Raw genomic sequence first — 12169 nt, 5'->3', positions numbered from 1 at the left:
CTCGAAGGGAGCTCTGTGAGACCAAGGGTCTGGCCTCTGCATTCAATGCTGGGTTTCTGGGCTTCCAACAGTCCCTGGCATAGTGTGGACACCATAAATTTTGGTTGAATGAACAACTTGAAACCAGTAGTCATGGAGTTGGGGAGAGTATTCTTGCCACACCCATACACACACACACAGGCACAATAGAAATAATTATAGGGCAGCCCGGGTGGCTCAGCGGTTTAGTGCTGTCTTCAGCCCAGAGCCTGATCCTGGAGATCCAGGTTTGAGTCCCACATCAGGCTCCCTGCATAGAGGCTGCTTCTCCCTCTGCCTGTCTCTCTCTCTCTCTCTCTCTCTCTCTCAGGAATAAATGAATAAAACATTAAAAGTAATAATAATAATAATAAAAGGGTGGAAGGAAAATTTTGAGGTAGTATAAATGTATATGGCCTTGGTGGTGATGGTTTCATGGTGTTTATTTATTCCCAGTTTGAGTTGTATACATTCAACATTTACAGCTTTTTACATGTCAATTACATGTCAGTAATGTTATTTCATTTCATTTTATTTTTTTAAAAGGTTTTATTTATTTTTTCATGAGAGACACAGGAGAGAAAGAGGCAGAGACATAGGCAGAGGGAGAAGCAGGCTTCCTGCAGGGAGCCCGATGGGGGACTCGATCCCAGGACCCCTGGAATCAGGACCTGAGCCAAAGGCAGACACTCAACCACTGAGCCAGCCAGGCATCCTCACTAATGTGATTTTAAAAACATAAAATAAGAAGGTAATTATGAACCCTACCGTGGTAACATGGCAAAGTGATTATAAACCTTTAAAAAGACAAAATCACATATTACAATTATAATAATGTAAAAATAAGATTTTATGGGGGCCCAAATTACAACAAAGCACAAGATTATAATACTAAAAAAAAAATCAATTGATCAATCAATAATCATGGGGATCTTGTCATCCAGTACAACACAGACTCTCCTTCAACGTACCGTCATAAATGAGCAGGTCACTGTTCAGACTGACTCTCAGGGGCTTTGAGTCACTGACCTTCTAACATAAGCTGATTCATCAAGAGCTGCCTCCGGCCGCCTGGCCAGCTCTGCGCAGTCGGGGCCTGTGAAAGGGGCCCTTGTCACGTTTTACTGTGTGGTCATTCACTGGAATTGGCTCTCCTGGCCGAGAATTTTAAGTTTTTGAAAAAATTCAAACCATCCTTGAAGCACACAAGCCAAGTGTCCAAGAGCAGGTAGGGGAAGGATGAATACATTTATTTGGGAGGCTCCTTAGGGAAACTGCAGAAGGCAGGAACCCCACCCCCTGCTGCCCCCCTGAAACCCTTCCAGACTTCCCTACCCAAAGCTCCCAATGTATCAGTGCTCAGAGGATGGGGTGGGCGGGAGCACCCAGGAGGGGCTCCGAGGTGGTTAAGGCAACAGGATAGAGGAGTGAAGCCATGGCTGCCCTTGGGAGCATCAGATATCTGGTGCTCCTGGGCTCTCCACATCATCAAGACTTGTTGAATGTTTGCTCCCTAAATATTTCATAAATCTGTCCCCACCCTCCGCCCCTGATCAGCCTTTGCTCCAGGGCCATCATCACTCACCTGGACTGTGGAATTTGGGTGCCTCCAAACTGGCCACACAGCTTCTTGGCTGGCCTCCACTCTGTTTTATTCCTAGCAGCCAGAGGGACAGTTCCAAAGTCGGCATCTGATTGAGCAGCCCCTCCTTACAAAACATCACCGAGCCATCATCACGGACAGCTAAAATCCAACTTCTTCCCTGGGACTCAGGCCCATCCACACCTGATGCTGCTGCATCACACCCATCCGCTGCTCTGGCTATGCCTCCCCTGCCACCCACCTGGGTTCAGGTAGGACCCAGGAGCTTACAGTGTCCTGCCCACACTGTGTCGCTTCATAGTAGGGCAAAAGCTCAAAACTGTCAGTCTGGGAGCAAGGGCAGATGGAGTTGGTAGACTCCAGGAAGGCTTCCTGGAGGAGGCGACAGGGAGATAAGTCTTAAAGGGAAAGAGTGAACAAGGCAAAGAAGAGGGAGAGGAGTTTCAGGATTAAATTCTTTGCTCCAGGATCTCCTGGATCTTATGTGGCAGAGTTAATACTTCTGCTGCTTGGGGGAGGTTGGGTGCTGGTATGGGGAAGTGGAAGGGAGAATAGAGCACGGCACTCTGGAAGCCAGTCTTTACGTCCAGTAGGGTCAGGGAAATGAGGCTTTGGGATGGCAAAGGGGAAGGAGTTGGAGCCAAGACACTTCCATAAAGCCAGGACTGCATGGTCTGCAGCCTCAGAGCAGGGGCTGACAAAGGAAAATCATGCACCAGCAAGAGGAAAGCACAAAGCCGCATATCTGCCTCCACAGGGGTTTTGGATTTTTTTTTTTAATTTTATTTATGATAGTCGCACACAGAGAGAGAGAGAAAGAGAAGCAGAGACACAGGCAGAGGGAGAAGCAGGCTCCATGCACCGGGAGCCTGACATGGGATTCGATCCCGGGTCTCCAGGATCGCGCCCTGGGCCAAAGGCAGGCGCTAAACCGCTGCGCCACCCAGGGATCCCCGGGTTTCGGATTTTTTAAGATTTTTTAATTTATTCATTCAGGAGAGACACAGAGAGAGAAGCAGAGACACAGGCAGAGGGAGAAGCAGGCTCACCACAGGGAGCTCGATGCAGGACTCGATCCCAGGACCCTGGGATCATGATCTGAGCCAAAGACAGATGCTCAACCACTGAGCCACCCAGGTGCCTGAATTTTGAATTTTTTTAAGTCTCCACAGGAGAAATTAAAATGTCGAGTCTGGGGATCCCTGGGTGGCGCAGCGGTTTAGTGCCTGTCTTTGGCCCAGGGCGCGATCCTGGAGACCTGGGATCGAATCCCACGTCGGGCTCCTGGTGCATGGAGCCTGCTTCTCCCTCTGCCTGTGTCTCTGCCTCTCTCTCTCTCTCTCTCTCTCTCTCTGTGTGTGTGACTATCATAAATTAAAAAAAAAAAAATAAAATAAATAAATAAATAAAATGTCGAGTCTGCCCTTCTCGTGGATTTAGGTCCAAAGATACGTGATCTTGAGGTGCAGCAGCTCCCAGCCTAAGAAATTATCATAATTATGCCTCTCAGCTGATTGGCTAGAGGGCCTGGCCCTGGCGAGTGGATAGTTATTCTGGGTGAATGCTCCCAAGGCAGCAAGGGATCCTCACTAGGAAGAGGCCGTCCAGCCAAGACGAAGTTTAAAGAATGTTAAGAGTTGATAAGATATGATTCACCTGTTCACTGTGAGTAAAGATCAGGGGCCTGGGATCACAAGAATGCCAATGAACAGACACCGACCTGCAAGAGACAGTAAACAAAGAGACTTAGTAGATGAACACACTGGATAAAGACACTGTAAGAAAAGAAAAAAAAAGTAAGATTTGAAAGAGAACCATTGTGGGTTGAAGAGCATCCCCCTCGCAAACTCATACCTACTCTCAACCTCAGAAAGTGACCTGATTTGGAAAGAAGGATCTCCAGATGGAATTCACTCTCGATTGAAGGTGAGCTCTAAGTCCAACAGGGGCAGGAAGGAGAAATCTGGACGCACAGCTAGAGGCAGAGATTGGGGCGAAGCAGCCACAAGCCAAGGGCTGCCAGGAGCTGAAAGAGGCAAGGAAGGACCCCGCACCCCCACCCCTACAGCCTGCAGATAGCCCAGCCCTGCTGCCTCCTTGATTCAGACATGCAGCCTCCAGAATGGCAAGAGAATACCTTCTGGTTGCTTTAAGCCACCAAGGTTATGGTAATTTGTGGCAATTGCTCTTAAGAAGCCGAGATGAATACCCAGAAATGAAAAGTCTAGTCTTTATCACATTTTTAAAGTTGTTTTTTTTTTAAGATTATATATTTATTTATTCATGAGAGACACACAGAGAGAGGGACAGAGACATAGGCAGAGGGAGAAGCAAGCTCCCGGTGGGGAGCCTGATGCGGGATTCGATCCTAGGACCCCGGGATCATGACCTGAGCCAAAGGCAGATGTTCAACCACTGAACCACCCAGGTGCCCCACATTTTTTAGTTTATAGAAAAGTTTGCAGACCCCTGCTGTAGCGTACAGTGATCACCTGAATCCACCAGCCCCTCACCATAACCCGTGGTCCCCGGTCCGTGAGTCCCACTCATGCAGGTAGGGTAGCTGGTGGAGATGCCTACAGGAGCCACAGAGAGAATGAAACTAGTAAAGGAGTCTGAGGGGTGGAGGCCAATTTTGGGGGGGGCAAGCTGTACCCGTGGGGGGGCATTGGAAAGCTAGATGCAGAAACACCTCCGTAATATAACCTCATATTTATGAAACAGGGGGGAATCCACATGTACCCCCGACAGATGTGTGTGTTTATGCGGACACCTATGTCAAAATATGACTTCAGAGCTGGAGGAGTAGGCCAAAGGCTGTGTAGTAGGTGGGGGGCGTGGGTGTTACCTACGTGGAGGGGGGCGGGTGCTCCTGAGAGCAGGCGGGAAGCCGAGCCAGCCGGAGGGGAAACCGAGCATATGTGATATGATCATATTCCTGTTTTATGTCAGATTATATATGTAAAGAAGGAAAATATATAAGAACAAACCAAGTTGAAGAATTACAAGCAACAGAAGGTAAAGGCGCAGAGTAGCTGCTCAGCTGCAGCCAGCCACCGTCCTAAGGGAATGCAGCCCCCCACCCCCACCCCGTTTGTTCTGATCTCCCCATGCTGCAAAGAAAGCTGGAAATCTGGATTTGCGTGGGACATTGAAACACTGAGCAGCTACCAAATGCTTAAGGAAGAAATAATGCCAGTTCTACATCATCTCTTCTGGAAAACACTGAAGGAAAACCAGACGCATCTGGGGTGACCTCCAGCACACACAGGTTTGCAACTCCCGACCTGGAGCGATGGAGCCTGCACACCTATGACCAGAGTGGGGCCAGCGCCTTCTGATTCATCTTTGAGAAATGAGGGAGAGAGGGAGGGACATGTACTGAGCATGCCATGATGAGCCCTTCACATGCTTTTATTGATGGAATTGACCCCAAGCAGGTATTAAGCCCATTGCACAGATGGGGAGACTGAGGCTCTGTTGAGTAACTTGCCCCGATCATCCAGCTAGTAAGTGTCTCTGAGTGTCCCACCTCACCTGTCCCTCTCTGCTCTCCTTGCACATCTTCCCTCTGGTTCCTGCCCCCACCACTGTGTCCCAGGCTTACTTCTTCCAGGTCCAACAGGCATGCATGGCAGCTGGGCAGGCAGGGCTTAGCCAAATCCAGCATGTGTTCTGATGGGGGCACCATTCACCGACTCCTAACAAGCATGGACAAGGGGCTGCTCTGGAAAGTCAGGCGAACCTCTCACTTTATGGTTGGGAGACTTAAAGCCCAGAAGGGGCCACGCCTTGCCCAGGCTCACACAGCTGTTAACCCCCTTCCCCAAGCCCTCCCTCTCAGGCATTATTTAATGGATCCAGAGTTGTCTTTAAGCCTCAGCGGAAAGTCACAGGGTGAGTTCAGGGAGGTCGGTAGGGAACAGCCTGGGAGCCACCCAGGGTGACCCCCCAACACCTCCTTCCCAGATATGCCCTGCACCCCAGCCCCTGCCAGAGCCCCCTGGAAGGCCAGGTGGGTCCAGGGCTCCCCTAGCACCTGGGGGCTGAAGGAATACTGGGGAGCCCAGGCAGATTCTCAGGGTTTGCTCTGTTTCTCTTTCCAGCCACAGCTTTTCCCCAGGGTTTATTATTAGCAAAAATGACAAAGCCCCTCATGGCTAGAGGCTGGCTGCTGGCTCTTAAGCCCTGCTGGCGCCTCTCAGCAAATAGTTCCTTTGGAACAGGGCAGCTCTTCCTGAGGAGGGAGCAGGGCTGGGGGAGGTACCCATGTCCCCCACCCCACCCCTTGGGGGAGGTCCCTGTGCGAGGCATAACTGCTCCCCCAGGCAGGTAACTCTCTTGGGCAAGAGGCCTGAGCAATGCCATGCTCTCAAAAGGGTTGGTCCCTGCCACTCTTGCCACGGTGTTCCCTGGCATGACTTGGAAACCCAGTAGGCCTGTGGTTCTCCCTCTCTTGGTTGTGTTCCAGGCCCACTCACAGCACCAGGGAAGCTGGCTATGTCCTTGCATCTTAAGGATGATATGCATCCCTTCCTGCACCATCTCTCCTGCATTATAAGACATCTGCTGGGCTGCCTCAGGCCACTCGGACCCCAGGATTCCAGCCATCTTCACCTCACTGCCCCCTCCCTGACCAGTCCTGGCTGCATCCTCGGGGCTGCCACTTCCAAGAGGCCCAGCTACAGGTATCCTCCTCAGATCCTGCCCTTAAAGTGTGTGGGTGGGGGGGGGGGGGGGACTACGGTCCCTCCCTGCATTCCCCCTCCCCTGGGATGCCTGAAGGCCTCCCACATCTGCATCTGGGCACCACTCCATTGTTCACTTCCAACCCCCTCCTGCTCCCTGGATTGGAAGCTACTAATCAGTCTCCTGGGCCAGAAAAATCCTCACCCAGTAAGCACCACTCCTAGACCTTTCCAGACTAGCACCTGGAGGACAGCCCTGAAACTTAACATCAAGCATTATGGTCTTTTATTCTGTGCTTCCTCCATGACACTCCACTCTGGGGTGATGCTGGGTTTGTGTCTCCCTTCCCAGAGGAGAAAAGCCAAATGTGAAGGCAAAATTGGGGCGGTGGGAAATTCCAAACAGTTACTACTTCACATGGCATCTTGTCACCACCGTGTTGCTTTTAGCTCAAGGCAGGTCCCGGCTCACTTTTGAGCCTGCCCTCCTCCAGGTGGGGCTGTATCACCTCACATGGCAGCTTTTTCTGGTGTTCAGCAGTAGGGATGAAAACCCAGACACAGGTCTCTTCAGATTCCTATGAAAGGAGGCCATGGGCTGAAGGCAGTGGGCTCTGCAGGTGTCCTGGGTCCCCACAGCCTCCAGCTCCCACCCTCAGGGCCCTGCTAAAATGCTAGAGTGCTGGGTTGAGGACCACAGCCTTGATATTTTTATCTGGTGTTGCCATTTCCTAGCCATTTGCTCTCCGGAAAGGCACTTAAATTTCTTGAGCCTTAGGTTTCTCATCTGTAAAATGGGGTTAGCAGTACAATCCACAATCCCTTTTCTGAAACCCTTGATGTGTTTCAGAAATCAGAGTTTTTCAGCTTCACACGGGTAATATGGAACATGTACTCCATATTATGTTAACACCCTGATGGGGTCTGAAAGCATCTTGTAATCAAACACATTAATATTTCTTTAGCTGAACTCTTGAACAATCACACTAAGTGCAGTAAATAAAGACTATACCTTGCCCCATGTCTGTTCAGGTCAAATTTTGTTACCAAATAAATGTTTTAAAAGTTCTTTTTCAGGGGTGCCTGGGTGGCTCAGTGGTTGAGCGTCTGCCTTTGGCTCAGGGTGTGATCCCAGGGTCCTGGGATCAAGTCCCACAGTGAACTTCCCTCAGGGAGCCTGCTTCTCCCTCTGCCTGTGTCTCTTCCTCTCTTTCTCTGTGTTTCATGAGTAAATAAATAAAATCTTTTAAAAAATAATAAAAATTCTTTTTCAGTTTTCAGAGCCTTTCAGAGGTTTGGGGTTGTGGATAAGGACCATACCACCCTGTGTCTCCGTGGACAGTGGCACACGGCATAAAGAGATAAAACACGTTCACAGCTTTGAGGCCGCACCGAACCCAGCTGTAAGGCTTGGGATAAAACAAATCTCTTGACAAGGCCAAGGGCAATGAGTGGGGAGAATAATTCTGGAACGGCTGTGCCATTAGCCAAGTGTCTGAGCCATTGATTCAAAAATCAACGGATCCTGATTGCCCCAAATTTGCCTTGAGCTCAGAAGCTGCCAAGCAGATGTCTGGCATTTCTGTCCTCACCGACACCAGCATCTCTCTGAGCCCCTCCCTCTGCTTTGCCAATCACACCTGCCCCACCCACCCACACCCAACATCCTGTCCCTTGGCTCTGAAAGGGCCCTGCCAGCACCTGCAGCCTCTCCTCAAAGGTATATGCCTCGGGGTGCCTGGGTAGCTCAGTCAGTTGGTCATTCACCTCTCGATTTCGGCTCAGCTCAAGTCATGATCTCAGGGTTGTAAGATCGAGCCCTGTGTGGGGCTCTCTGCTCAGTGTGGAATCTGCTTGAGATCCTCTCTCTCCCTCTGTCCCTTCCCACCTCTCCCTCTCTAAAAAACTAAATAAATTAAATAAAGGTGTGTGCCTGCATGCATGCAATGTGTGTGTGTGTGTGCACGCACATATGCAATAAGACCAAAAGCCCTATACAGTAATTGGTAGCCAGGAAAGAACCACAAGCCTCTTCCTCTCTAACGCTCAGCCACAAAGCCTCAGAGCACAGCATCCTTCGTGTCACTAGAGGCAGAGGGAGAGCCATGGGGAGGGGCCAGGGACAGACCCATCTGGCTGCCACTCATCTCTGTACTGGGACGAGGCATGCATTCTTCCCATGGGAGCAGGCTGGGCGGACTGGGAGGGCTTACGGGAGGTGCCCCATGATGGGTGAATCTTAAGCAAGATTTGACTGTTTTTTTGTGACACCCTGCGTTCCACAATTCTGGGTGCAAGGAATCTCACATTTTTACATTTTCCTAAATCAAACAGAATGCAACCTTGGATCTGGCTTCCCAGGACAATGAGAAATTCCATCTCAGGCCATCCCCTGGGTTTACCAAGCGAACTGGAGAGGAACGGGCTCATGTGAGGTGCTCCCTGTCCAAGTGCTCATGCTTCGTGAACATGGCTCTCGCTCCCTCCCTGGCTGATGGGGATTCACATGGGCCATTTGTCACAACTCCAAGGCAAGGTCCAGCCCCTTCACTTTGGAGCTCAAAAGAAAGTTTAGAAGCCACCACCCTTCAGTCCAACCTTCTGGTCCTAGAGAAGATACAACTGGGGAGGTGGCAGGGTCACCCACTGCGCAGCAGAGTCAAAGATTGGACCCAGGCTTCCTGGTTCCCAGGCCACCTCTGTTTTCACTACCACACCCTGCTTGTGACATGTGTGGCAACAACATCCTCGGGGCTAGTCCTAGGCCACATCCTCTCCGGTTCTGCCACAGACCTGCCACGTGACCCAGAGGAGGTCACCTTGCTGCTGGGTGAGTCCATTTCCTCGGCTCCAGGATGAGGGTAGGTGATGCCAGAGGTCCCTGGTCCCCTCCTAACCCTTCCTCTGCCCCATGTCCCTAGGCTGTGCCCATCTTGGAGATTCAGCCTTGCAGATGTGACCTGGCCTCCCTCCCCTTCTGCTCACCCTCCCTGCCTATTTTCCTCCTGGCCTGCTATGATCCTATTTATTAGTTAAATCCTTCCTGGTTCGACAAACCCTCCCTCCCCTTCACCTTTGCTTCGTGGTAAACATATTTCCCTTTCACCAAATATGTTTTTCTCAGTCACTTACCAGTAGTCACACTCTTGAGTGATCATTTTCAAAAACACAAATTGCTTACAGGTGCCTCGGAAGTCAGAGGCCTCCCAGACTTCCTTGCTCCTGCTCACTCCTGACTTTCCACTTATGGGTCTGGCTCAGCAGCCCAATGCCCTCATCCTGTTTGGGTAGCTCATCTTTCCTTTATGCTTAGAGAACCCTTCTGCTGGGGGTGCGAGGGGCTGACCCCGGGCAATAGGAAAGACGATGGAAACCCAGAGTAGAAGAGAGGTAGGCCTGGGGTCCACAGCCAGACCACAGAAACATCTGCCTCTCACTCCAGTCATGTGGCCCCAGAGCCCTGGTTGGGTACTGCTGGGGATGAAACAGGACTAGTGTGGAGGTTAGTACCCAAGAGACCTGGTTTCTTCTTCTAGGTCTGCCATAGGGCAACTTGTGACCATGGATCAGTCTGGTCCTTGCGGGGAGCCTGTTTCCCATTTAGAAAATAAGCAGGTTGGGATTCTGGAGCAGTGGTTCCTACAGTGTTCCCTGGAGGGCTGAGGTCCTGGCGAGGTTCTCCTAAGGCCTGGCAGGGGTGGTGGAAGTTGCTATGAGGGTGTTACCCTCACCTACCACTTCTCTAACCAGAGCAGCCTGGCATGAATCAAGCTTCCACCCAAGATCTCATTTGAAAATGAGGTTGGAAAGACTGGGAAAAACCCCTGTGCTGATCTTTAGGATGCTGGTTGATAGAATAACTGCAAGATGGACTAGCATGCAGCTGGAAAAAATGAGGATACTGTAAAAAATAATGATGAGGCAAGATCTCCGGGATACATTAGATAAAAACAGGAAGATACAGATGATGTGTAGTATGTTTTTTTTTTAAGATGTTATTTATTTAATTATTTGAGAGATATAGAGCACTAGAGAGACAGAGCAAGTACGAATGGGAGGCAGAGGGAGAGGGAGAAGCAGGCTTGCCGCTGAGCAGGGAGCCTGACATGGGGCTCGGTCCCGGACCCTGGGATCATGACCTGAGCCAATTTACCAACCGAGCCACCCAGGTGCCCTGTGGAAGTACTGTTCATAAGTATGGATACAATCCTCTCTCCTGATGGCTGGCAGCAACAGCGAGCTGCAGCTCCCAGCCAGCCACACAACCACACGGCTGACCAGCAGCCTGATACACTGAGAGCCATTCTGTGTCCATCACGCAGGCATGCTGGTTTTCCCTCTCAGGACACTCTGCAATAAATTGCAGGAGATATTCAACACTGTTATAAAACGGGCTTTGCCTGCCTGTAGGCTAATCACGTAAGTGTTCTGAGCATGTGTGAGGTAGGCAAGGCTAAGCTATGATGTTCAGTAGGTTAGCTGTATTAAATGCATTTTCATTGTATGATATTTTCAATTTACGATGGATTTAGCAGGATGTAACTTCATTGGAAGTCGGGAAGATCTGGATAGCTCTTTATAGCAGCTTGACTTTGAACCCTGTAAATACATTATGTTTTCGAGATAATCTCTACACTCCCTTGCAGCCTTGCTGAGCGGGCAGAGGGAAGAGCTAAGAGGTGCCCATAAATGTCTGTCTCGAAAGGCCAAAGGGGAAGGGAGGCACCTTGGGTCTAGAGGCCCCGGGGAGGAGGAGCCGTGGCCCCGGGTCCACCTGCTGGAATGCCGCAGCCTCCCCAGCCCTTTTGCACCAACAGCCCATGGAGAAGGCCCTTGCCGCCGAGGCTCCCACCCCATCCCTGCTCCCCAGGCTGGCCCGGGCTCCCTGTCTCCTGGGGTGGAGGCCAGCGCCGCCCTCATCAGCTGGCCAGCCAGGCCGGCCCCACCCGCCGCCAGCAAGCCAGAGCCTCCTCCACGCAGCGCTGTCTCCGCTGACGCCAGCCCCAGACTGTGGCCTGAGCCGCATCCAGAACAGAGCTCAGGGCACAGATGTTCCCATTCTCTGGCTCTGGACAAGCTTCTTGGAAAAATCACGGAGCCAGCCTTCCTCAATCCACCTTTGAGTGGAGAGAGAGGGGCCCTTCTCTCCTGCGGCTGTGGGCACCTGGCTGCCCGCCCCGGGGCCGCCGGGCTGATGCATGCGGCCCTTGTCTGCGCTGCTGGCTCCTGTCCGAAGGTCCCTGGTAGGGGCGGGTGGGCCGAGGGGCGGCGGAGGCTCCCTTCAGCCCCCGTCTCAGGGCTGCGTTCATTCTGGCTTTTTCTGGCTGGCTGACCAACAGGAAGTGGTCTGGCTGAGGTGGGGACGCTGTGCAGCACCCCGGGGTAAGGCATATGGCAGCCAGCCGGGGACAGACATAGTCCAACACAGACTCCCAGACTCAGGGAAGAGGGGGACGGGCTCGGGGTTTATTGAGGGGTTATTATGCGCTGAGCTTTGCAATGAGACAGACTTGTATTCAGATCCATAATTTGTCATGGAGTACCGGTATGGCCTCGAGGAAGTCCCATGATGTTCTAAGCCTCAGCTTCGTCATCTATAAAATGGGGATGACAATAGTTATATCCCTGAAGGTCAAATGAATGGGATACTCAATCACCCAGTCAGTTGTTGGTGCTGAAAAAAATACTCGGCGCCCTCTCTCTCTGGAGTATAAAGTGCAAAGTCAGTGCCAGGCGGGGTTTAAGATCCTGAACTCAACAGCATGGGTTCAAATCCCAGCTCTGCCCACTTACTAGCTCTGTGATCTTGGGCCAGTTACTTAATCTCTCTGTGCCTGTGAACATGGGGACAATGCATCCA

General features: G+C 51.3%; 1 long non-coding RNA gene across 1 annotated transcript in view; it reads left to right on the top strand.

Annotated features, from left to right (window-relative positions):
- Positions 1 to 10377, top strand: part of LOC111095218 — a 119157-nt gene extending 108780 nt beyond the window's left edge. The window contains exons 5-7 of the long non-coding RNA XR_005357043.1: positions 6093 to 6309; positions 7584 to 7712; positions 8644 to 10377. This is a non-coding gene — a long non-coding RNA (uncharacterized LOC111095218). The remainder of the gene's footprint in view (positions 1 to 6092; positions 6310 to 7583; positions 7713 to 8643) is intronic.
- The last annotated feature ends 1792 nt before the right edge of the window (positions 10378 to 12169 follow it).

This window comes from Canis lupus, chromosome 3 (assembly GCF_011100685.1).
Source record: "Canis lupus familiaris isolate Mischka breed German Shepherd chromosome 3, alternate assembly UU_Cfam_GSD_1.0, whole genome shotgun sequence".
NCBI lineage: Eukaryota > Metazoa > Chordata > Mammalia > Carnivora > Canidae > Canis > Canis lupus.
This window is presented reverse-complemented; position numbering and strand designations above follow the sequence as displayed.